At 37.8% G+C, this 11,152-nt stretch overlaps 1 long non-coding RNA gene across 1 annotated transcript; it reads left to right on the top strand.

Moving 5' to 3' along the window:
• The first annotated feature begins 967 nt into the window (after positions 1 to 967).
• On the top strand, positions 968 to 2,680 carry LOC146677041 (uncharacterized). Its single transcript, XR_014907347.1, has 3 exons — positions 968 to 1,437; positions 2,311 to 2,360; positions 2,495 to 2,680. It is a non-coding gene; the product is annotated as an uncharacterized LOC146677041 (long non-coding RNA).
• Positions 2,681 to 11,152: the final 8,472 nt, after the last annotated feature.

The following is an 11,152-nucleotide window of genomic DNA, read 5'->3' on the forward strand; positions in this document are numbered from 1 at the left end:
TGGCCCACCGGCCAGTTTTGGAAAACATCAAAGAGGGCATATATTTAGGAATTTTGGACTGGCTTTTGCTGCTGATAGAGAACTTCCCAGTGGCCTTAAATATGACACCAAAGTAACTAAGTAACAGGTAAACAATTAAATCATAGAAAAGCTTGTTTGTTTTTTCCACAATCTGCTTTTGAAATTTTAGTTGATGGCAGTTGCATTTCTGTGAATTAACAAAAACTGTTTTATCATGACAGGACAGTCTGGGAAACTGTGCAACTGTGCATTTTTTTTTACACATTTCCTGTTACTTATTTCTTACATTATTTCCAAAAAGGTTGATTCTGTTCATCTAGATGTAGCGTTTTCTGTAGGAGAAAAGTTTCGTCACTCATCCAGGTGACTTCTTCAGTCTCAGCTGACTGCAGGTTTCCCAAATCTTATAAACAGTACATTTGCATTATGACTGAAACCAGCACCACTGAATGAACAATGGGCTGTGAGATCAGTTTCTTGATCATTAATATGTAAATTGCCTTCTTCTTACAATTTAAGCAAGCGAGTCATGTGAATAGATTTCTTTTATTTGCGACAACAACATTTTTTTTATCATGTACAAAACTTTTTTTTATATAGCACCAAATCAAAACAGCAGTCACCCCAAAGCACTTTGTATTGTAAGGTAAAGACTGCACAATAATACAGAGAAACCTCGACAATCAAGCAACCCCCTGTGAGAAAACACGTGGCAACGGTGTGATGGAAAAACTCCCTTTTAACAGGAAGAAGCCTCCGGCAGAACCAGGTCTGAACCATCTGCCACAGACGGTTGAGGCTGAGGGGAGGACGACACTCAAAGAATAAGAGATTCTGGTCTGCGGACATACTCAAAACTCAGAAGAGCTCTACAATACATTCAGGCCACAGCAGCAGTTTTACTGTTCTTCAGAATCAGACTGCGTGTGACCTTCATGGAGTAAATGTTCACAGAGGACAGACTGCTTTCACATTCAGAGAAAGATGAAATTAAACTTTAGATGTCCCTTTTGGCTGTTTTTTTTCTCACTGTCCAGTTGATGAAGGAGGAGAGCAGGGACAGATGAGACCGCCGTCAAGATGAACACATGGGGGGGGGGGGGGTAAGAAAATAAATGAGAAGCCGTAATTACCCAGAGGGAAAGGTCAAGACGTTTGGGCGGGTTTTTGTAATTAGCTTTATTTCTACAAGCAGAACAAACAGAGCAGTCTTTTGTGAAATTGTGTTAGAAAGGTTACCCAGACCTTTATAGCTGGTGGATTAGCTATTCACTCGGAGCCCTGAGTGTTGCCTGCCCAGCAAACAGTAAAAAAACCTTCACATCTCCTCTGGACACAGAAAAACAGGCGCTCGGAGGAATTAAATAATACATTTCAGATCAGCCAAAGAAGACGGGAAATGGGAACATTTAGGAGGTGGGATTTTAATTGAAACTAAGTCAAATTACATGATAAATTCTCAGCGAACATAATTAACCTGATGACGTGACTGTAGGGTAAGGAACATTTTCTACTCTATATCGGTATTCCCTTGTTGCCATTGGGGGACATAGCTCACACGTATGCTGTAATTAGATTAAGACTAATTTTACTTATACTTTGAAATGAGATAGAAAATCAAGTGTATTAGTGCCAACTCCATCAATATGAATGATGTCAATGGAAAATTGTATTTAGTAGTCAGTATAATCTTTTAGTGATATAAGTTTGCATATGGTAGAATACTGCATGTAGTTATTTGTATTAGGAAATATTCAACCATGTATACTTAGAGGCATATAATTAGTTGTGTGTGATCTCTAACAGGCTGCAGGCTTGGGGTGCATCCCAGGAATGCACCCCCACGTCTGGGAGCATGAGAGCTCATACCTTGTTTTATTGTTTTACGGCAGGATTAACGTAGCTATGTCTGTTTTAGTTTAAGTGCTTCTTTACATATAGATGAACTGCTGGACTTCCTCACCATGTTATCTAGGGTGGGGGAGACTACCCCCTTTCCTGACCAAGGATGTACCTTTTGTGCTCTCATGACCCTTTGATCAGCAGGACACACACACACACACACACACACACACACACACACACACACACACACACACACACACACACACACACACACACACACACCTACTGAAGTATAAATAAAGATTGGGGCAGTTTCTTAGTGCGAGTCTCAGTCTGGAGGCTGCCCTTGCTAGCAAGAAGTTCTGTGTGTTTCTCTTCTCTGAGTCTTTACTGAAGAAGTGTTTTAGAATATTTTCCCTAACAAATGTCATTATGAATTTCCAGGTTTAAGAGACATTTCATTCACATATTTGCTGAATTCTCATCAGCATGTGGTAAGAAAAACCTGAAACTTGATAATTGAGTCTATTTGCTTTTCTTATTTCACATTTTTGTCTGGAAATAAAACAGAAATTGTTGTGTTTGTGTGCAGATTCATTAATGAATAATTGTCTCGTTCTCTCTGCAGGACAGCTGATAAAAGTCTTTGTTGCTGGTGGTCTGAAAAAAGGGGCAAAAAAAGGAAGGCGTTCTCGTTCTTCGTTAAACGTGACCATACCTCATTGTGAAATAGTATGACATTTAACTAAAAATAAGGTTATTTTAGTAAAAAAGGATATGCAAAAAGATGTAATGTAGAAACTGACTTGGCCAGCTGTGAAGCAGAGGCTGATGCAGAACAGCAAAATGTGATGAAATATTCAAATATGACAGAAGTTCTGAGTTTACTGCTCTGCCTGCAGTCAGATGGTAAAGGGCATGTCAGGATTTAGTTGACAACAGTACAGTCTTAACACTCTCACATATACTCAGTTTTTCTCCTTATTAATGAGCAGAGCCGCTGGCTGCTGTCAGGCCTTCATACACACCGTCACAACCAGGCAGCACGATAATAATTTTTCAACCTGCTGGCATAAGCATTAAAACTCTTGTCTACCCCCCTTCTCTTGTCTATCTATCGTTGCTTCTGCTTTTCTCACACTTTTTTAGATCTCTGGTTCTTATCGGTCCAGAAGCTCCAGCAGTGTCAAACCACAACGGAGCTTCTTATTAAGCTGGCTGGCGGCGGCAGAGCTATCGTGCTCGCTGAGCGGCGAGCGTGTTCAAAGACAGGGAAAAAAGTGCATGCAAAATATATAAATCGTCTGTATTTTCATCTTCACTTACTTCCTTTTTTCTTGCTATGGTACCCGACGATCAGCGATGCTCTTCTGACGGGACGGCCACCCTTCTCGCTGAATCAGGACTTTGCAGTTGAAAAAAGCTTCAATCTTCAGATCTTAAACTTTGAACAAAAGCTGACAGCAGCATGTTCACAGCTGCACTTATCTCCCAGATAGTGAAGTGACAGATTTTTTTTTTCAGTCCTCACAGAAGAGCTCACTATTTTATTGTCATTTCCTACAAATCTTCTTGGATCAGTTATTTTGACTACGCCATAACAACATAATTAAACTGTGTACCTTTGTTTGTTCTGTAAAATCGCCGTAATAAAAATGTAATTTCTCCCCATCACTATCTTCTCAGAGTTGCAACAAGCTAAGCAGGGTATTCCCGACAACACTGTCCCGTTCCACCTGGGGGATCCCGAGGTATTCCCAAGCCTGATAAGGGCTCTATTCTGGGGTGTCCTCCAAGTCTGGTGTGCCAGGAGACTTTACTAGGATGTCCAGGCTCCAGACCTCTTTTTAATGATTTTTTTATTACAAGTTTGTCCTTCCTGAAACAAATCCAGTGGAAACTGCTTTGTGTTTGTCTTCTGAGATAATCTTCCAACCTTTTGTTCTGTACTGACAAACCCAGTAACAGCACTCCTATAGTTGCTGTGCATTTAGCACACACTTACTTTGTGTTTGGCGTGTAGCTGAGGAATGAGGCTTTGTGGGCTGTTGTGCTGCTTAGTCTGCTGCATTAAAATGAGTGTTTCAAACTGTTTAATGCCCTGCTGGCGACTGCATTAACTTGGTTTGATTAAAATTTGATTTGATTTGATCTGAGGGAAGCACTACAGCAGTGTTGTCTGAAACTTTAATTTCTGTAACTGATGGAAGATGAAAAAACAGGAACACAAAACACAAAGCAGTAAAAGAAATCCCGAGCTCATGGGATGACAAATGAAAATAAAAAAGAAAAGTACCCTCAGTTAAAAAGTATTTTTTTGTATTCCTAACATGTTTAGTCAGATTTGACTGATTGTTTTCTTTACTGTCTCCTTTTAGTTTTTCTTCTTTTTTTTTTTGCCATTTTCATTACATTTTTTTTTCAATTTCCTGTCATTTTAAAATGCTTTACTCTACCCTCAGCCCGTCAGTCAGTCAGTCCTGTACTCTTTCAGTTCAGGCATACAAAGAAATTCAACTTTAGAGAGAAACATAACCAGATGAGACAGACACAGAGAAAAGAAATTGTATAAATATATATATCACACAATATTTGTGGTCTTATTTACCCCCATTAACTGCATTTAACCCAGTAAAATCCACTTTGTCGTACGTTTGTTGAAATCTCTCAAAGCTGCTTTTATTTTTGAGCTTCCTAATAGTAAAACCAACATAATGCACAAAGCATAATGTCAACCTAAACACCTTAAACACAGAAATGAGCAGCAGATTGTAGTTTATATGGGTTAAATGACCAGATGTTGCAGCTTAAAAAATCATTTAGTGCAAATCCATGTGTAATGAATAAACTAAACCCCGTATCAACCTTCCTCTTTTTAATAGTAGAAATATATAAAATCTACCGAGCCCCTAAACTATTAAAGGGACAGTTTCTGATCAGGAGTTCCACAGTAATTTCACCTTGAAATTATGAATCATTCCCTCAAATTACTAATTTCAAAACTCATTATACTTATCACATTCCTTCAGTTAAAAAACGCATGCCTTCAAATTAGCAAATGATTTCCGGAGAGCTTAATTTGCTCTCCTTCGGCTGTGAAGGACATCAGTTATAATCTTCAGCGGGGACATCAAGGATAAGTGTGTTTAACTGCCAAAGAAGCATCTTCACATGTTCTGAGTCCACGATCAAAGTCAAACTGAATCCAGCTGGTAAGACTTTAGATAGCAGACTGAGAGGGATGATATAATGGTAGTAATGTTTTGAGGCGTTCTCCCTCCCTATCTATCCCCCTGAGAGGGGGGATAGATACACTGGAAATTCCCAACATGACTTTAAAACAGCGCCTTAGGTTTTGTATGAATTCTACTTTGTATTTTTAGAATGTAGATATTTCACTTGGGTCAGTTCACAAATGACCAAATATTTAAGTACAACTTACAGTCCCTTTGCATATACAGGAACACAGAAACTGTTCCAGGTGTGCAAGCTGAGTACAGAGAGGAGTGGGCGCCTCTATGAATGTAATTACTGTTAGTGTCCACTTCCCCAGGGAAAAGGATTTTGGTTTTACATTAGTCAGTTATGACCTTTTATTAATCTGACATTGTGATTACAACAAACCTCACTTAGAGCTGCCTCTGCAGCTCATACCGTCAGTGCTGTCATTATTTAAATTGAGTTTACCTGCTGCACATACCTGGAGGACTTAACTCCCACCACTGTGTCAACTTTAGAAAACAAAGAAGAAGTTTAAAACTTGCTGACGTTTCACTTTTAGCTGAGAAAATTTGTTTTCAGGCACTGGAGCGACAGGATAACGAGCCATTTCTGCGTTTTTGATTACTTCTCTCTCACTTAAGACACCAGACAGAAAAGGGTGCGATTACTCAACAAATGATAGCAACAATAACAAAAACAAAGGATCGATCAATGTAAAGGAAATATAGAAGAAATGTACCAATCACCCGTAGCTGTTGACTGCAGGGGGCATGGAGAGACAGCTATGTTGAATAAATATGATTCAGGTTGGTAAAATATGAGTTTTCTGATATTTTGTGCTTACAGTTCTTAATGTTGCTGTTTGTACTGTTAGGATAAACAACATAAAAAAGTCAAAAGGAGAAAACATAGTCAATATAGTGAATCTTTGGTGGGTTATGTTGTGTGGTCACCTCCGGAGCGTTAACAATAAGCAGAATAAGGATTGAGGCTCTGTCACCAAAGCATCAATGACCATTAACCGGTTATTAGGGCGACGCTGTCTTCACTGAAGGCTTTGATGGTAAATATTTGTACTCACGGTTTATCATTCATATAAAGTACTGTGTCTTCTTATAAGTACAAACACTTTGTTACTTTACTGTTTAAATTTTCAGTTATCTGTACTTTACTTGAGGAGATATTTTTCTGACATTTACTATTACTCCCTACACTTTTAAGCAAATATTTGTACTTTCTCCTTCTTAGATCTTGCATTAAACATCAAACCGTTAGCCCTAAACAGCAACACATGAAAGGCTGTCCTGTTCGTGTATTAATCACCAGAAGACGTCGCATTAAAAAAGATGAAAGAGGCAAAACCGTGTGCCACAGTCAGAGTCACAGTGCAGATGTCTGTACGTTGCAGTTGCGATACTTCAGCCTCTAGCTAGCGCTACTGAAGAGGAGCGAACATAAGGGGGGAGTTACGTATTTTTTAAGTGTCAGGTCATTTCAACTGCAACATTTCTATCAGCTCAACAAACATCAGCAAACACACAAACTGTGTGCAGTTTGTCTCGCAGTGTCTTGCTAGCTATTGAACAAACAGCTGAGACAGATTTGCTTTTTAAAAACATGAAATTATAGATCTGGTTGTTTTTGTTCTTTTGTTTCTTGCAGTTTTACATCTAAAAGTAGATGATCTTTAACATCTGTCCCTGTTTTCATCACACAGGTAGAAAAAAGAATACACATTGGTTTAAGTACGTATAACTCATATGCAGCAACCTGTAGAAGTGAGTGCTGTTTAATGGATTCGCCTCAACAAAACACTCTTGCTCGTTCCAGTAACTCCACGGCAAATTAAACGACGAGGTTTTCAGAAAAACATTAATGCATATTAACTAATCTGTCAGAAGGTGGAGGCAGAAAGTGGCTGAGAGTCTGAAGACGGTCGACTGCTGACGCCTTGATGAATAAGAAACACCTAGCTGTTTTTAATGACAAGCAATTTCTCATTTATTTGTCATTAATTTCTAATCATCTGCTCTTTCTCCTATCGCTCTGCGCTACTATTTTTTTCTTTGGTCTTCAGTGGAGTTTTATTCTTACCCAGCAACAAAGCTAAAAATGAAATGTTGCGTACGTGTTGTATACAGCTCCAGCAAATCTTCCTGAAGAGGAAAGATTTGTTAAGTAAATAAGTGAAAATATTTACTAAATGCCATCTATAATAAATGCCAGCACGTAGAAAGCCTGAATTTGTTGCCATCGTGAATTTGAGAATAAACAAACAGGCTTGTTCTCACTTTGAGTACACACTCAACTTAGCTTGGCCATTTTGCCCACTGTTTTTGAGTTTCCACATAAATTTATGATGAGACGACTGGTACGGTGAAATAGTCCAAAAAATTAGCTTCTGTCTCACTTCACTTATTACTTTTCCTTGACCTCAGTGGAAAAGGTCATGGGGTCAAGGAAAGATGTGAAAGAGAACTGTGGTGCACACAGCGATAGACTTCTGATCAACAAACACGCTGACGGTGATGTCTGCCATACTGAAATAAAAATGTCCAACATGCACATGAAGGAAATGACACTTATTTATTCCTTTCTGCTGGAAGGATCGTGAAATTCACTCTCTTTGTCTCTTTATGCCAGCTGACCTGAAGTAAGAATTAATCCACGATAATCTTAAAGCCTTCCAATATAAATAATGCAGTCTGAACTATAGCAACCCTTAAATGCATTTTTATCATTTAACATGATGTGGCTTTATAAAGTTTACATAAATTTGTTCTTTATGGAAGGCCATTATTGACCATTATTGGATGCTTTGAGTTTAACAGCCTGTTGCTTTAAATTCAAAACCCATCAGCAGGTTATGAATGAAGTAGAAAACACCACTATAACTAAAACGTATACGATCAGTTTTGTTGATCATTTTTACGAATGTTTGGATGATATGAATCATGGGGTGAAATTATCAAATTTCCTTTCATAACAGATGGTCCAGTATTCTTCTGCCAAAAGGGGGTAATGAAGGAAGCACTGAAGCTCTTTCCCGTAGTATTTGGAGAATACTAAACAGCTCTCATTGTGGCTGCCACTCAGATACTTCCAGGTCACTTCAATCAGTTAGAAACCTTCCAAACAAAATTTCCCAAGAAATAGGGAAAAAGCCTAAATGTAGAAAGAACATTTGAGGAGTTTGGGGTTTTTATATATTTATAATTCTCATGAGTTAGCAGGCTGAAATATCAGGTCTGAGCACGGGTGTGTTCATGACACACTGACATCTGAACTAAAAGCCTGTGTTACAACAGTGAAATGTTTAAATTATGAGACATGGATGGAAGCCTTGTAAACAATGTCACCTTTTCTACACATCTCAGAACGAATGCTAATTTGAATCATGACCAAAGCTTCACGTAGCCAGGATGCAGATCATCAGTGCAAATGCTGTTAGGAGAGGGCTAATTTTAAATAAAATAATTATAAGAAGAAGCAGAGCATAAAGTGTTTTACGAGCCAGCTGTTCCATGCAGGTGATATGGCCAATGATCAGACAAAACAAAACTGAATGAAAAAGCTGTGCTCCCCCCCTTCAGCATTATTTTTTAATTATTATAATTATAAAATAAAGATAAATGAACTAAGAAGCGTTAGGTCAAGCACACTCACTGTGCCATCAATCCCAATCATACTCAAGTACCTGTGTCATTCCGAAGGATTGTCTTTTTGTTGGTGACCTAAATGTGCAAAAGTTACAAAAACTGACCTAAACACATTGTGATAAATATGTTTCAAGTTTTATTGTCATGTACAGTTCAACAGTTTAGCCTCATTTATCCATGAAATTCTTTGGCTTGTGCTCCTCAGCTTTACATGAGCACATAGAAAGTGTGAAGTTATATTAAGAAGAAACGGAAATAAAAGAAAATAGCAGTAATAATAATGAATGAGAGAAAAAAGACAGAAAAAAAGTATTAAATATTTTGAAATTTAGGACAAGCTTAAACAATGTTTAAGCAAAGTTCATTAGTGCGGTTTAAGAAATTACTCCATCACCAGAAAGTAGTGTGTGAGGTCATAAATGACCACATGTGGTTATTTTAGTTAGAAAATACTTAAAGTTCCACCATTTTATTGTAATTCTCTCTTTTTTGCATATGAAACTGGAGGAGTTGTACTTACATCTTATGCCATCAGCTTGCCCTTGGTCACGGTTTCCTTCCACATATAGTTTTGCAAAATCTGCATAAAAAGCGCTTGCAGCAACAAAAACATAATATTCCGAAACACGCTTTGCCGATCCGATCAGCTGTTTGTAACACTACCTACGTCCATCAGCGCAAACTTTCGCATGTCCGCCATTACCTGCCCAAAACCGGAAGTGATGTCATTTTCGGTTTTTTACCATCAGGGCCTCATGAGCCTATACTGGTGTTTTTAAAAGTTATCTTTGACTTTATGACTTTCTGTGTCGTTTCTGGGATGCTTAGGACTCATATTGCACTGCTGGAAATAGTTTATTGTGATGCATATGCTGCTTTTTTGCAAATTTGCAGTATAATATTTATTTTCGTTTTTCCTGCAGTATATAAAAATTGGTGTATTTCAAAAATAAAATTATGAAGACACTCAAAATAAATTTCCTGTGGTAGGAAACTATTTTGTGCAACTTTTTTGTATTTACAATTTTGAGGGATAAGCCTCTTAAATTTCTCTAACTAGAAATATATGTTAAAAAAACAAAAATAATTTTCAATTTTTTTGTAGTTTATTGCACTTTTTTGCAATTTATGTAATTACTATGCACTTAATGCATACACATCATTAAAATCTGGGCTATAATGGTTGTATTGATGTATAGCAACTTGAAATGCTCCCAAAAAATGGCACTACAGCAGGTAAAAATATAATATAAGCTCTGGCGGACTTGGTTCTATGGTAGGTCTTAAAGGCTTAAACCCTTTAATACTGCCAGTGACCTGGAGTGGGTGACAGGTGAACCTATGTTTGGGTTCAATATAACGACAGTCCTAGAAACACTATGGAGATGGAAACAAATGTTTGTCTGTGTTCAGTGCGAGTTCTCCCTCGTTAATCCAATTTCCACTTTCCTGTTGCTAATCAGCTTTACAGAAGAAAACAAGTCTGTTGTTTGTGGGGGAGTAAGTTGGTATAAAGCCTAAATTGGATTACCCCATGAGGTCATTTTTATAAGGAGATTAATCGATTAATTGAAAAAATAAGTGATAAAAGGATGAAAAGAGTCATTAGTGCTGCTCGGCTCTCGTTATTTTCCTGCTAATGAAACCTTTTTCTATGTTGACTACAACTTATATACAGACAATAAAAAAAGCATAAAAATTTAACTTTATGTGATGAAGATTAGCAATAACCAGTGGAAATAAATAAGTCAACGCCTCTCAGCTGACCCCTTCACAATCACCTGATTTTTTTTGTTCAATACTTAGAAGAAGAGTCTGCATTGGGCAAAAATAACACCTTTCAAATATGACTTGTTTTGAGCAGCTGCTAATCTCACAAGTTGATGTGTCCTTTACTGGAAATATGCCTGAACTTTTCTTCAGAAATGTATATGCATATGTTTTTGTCATGTAGATATCTCCTCTATTTATGAAGTTATTGTGGCTCAAAATGATGGAAGAAATAAGGTGAATTAAGTTCATCCAACAGCTTCAAACCACATCAAGTGAACATTTGGTCAGAATGAGTGGATTACGCTCTAATCTCATTTAACAATATGTCAAACCAAACAGGTAAAAACCAAACAGTCACTGTATTTGGGGAGCAGTATGAACATATTCTCCTCATCTGCTGATTGGCTGGAACTGACTGATCTCTCGTTCAGGGGTGGAACAAAAACTTAAATTCAGTCAGTAACAAATGGCCAATGAACACTGAGCTCAGAGACATGGTGTCATGTCAGGTGCTGTGTGGCAGGCAGGATGATGGACCCAAACACAGGACTCGAACACAAAAGGTGACTTTAAAGCAGCAGCTTTATTGCTGGGAGAATCTTCCATAAAAAACAACTAACAAAAAAAAAAAC

The sequence above is a fragment of the Rhamphochromis longiceps genome, linkage group LG2, assembly GCF_057381845.1.
Source record: "Rhamphochromis longiceps isolate RC_006_pf linkage group LG2, R_longiceps_female_GT1.1, whole genome shotgun sequence".
In the NCBI taxonomy this organism is placed as follows: domain Eukaryota; kingdom Metazoa; phylum Chordata; class Actinopteri; order Cichliformes; family Cichlidae; genus Rhamphochromis; species Rhamphochromis longiceps.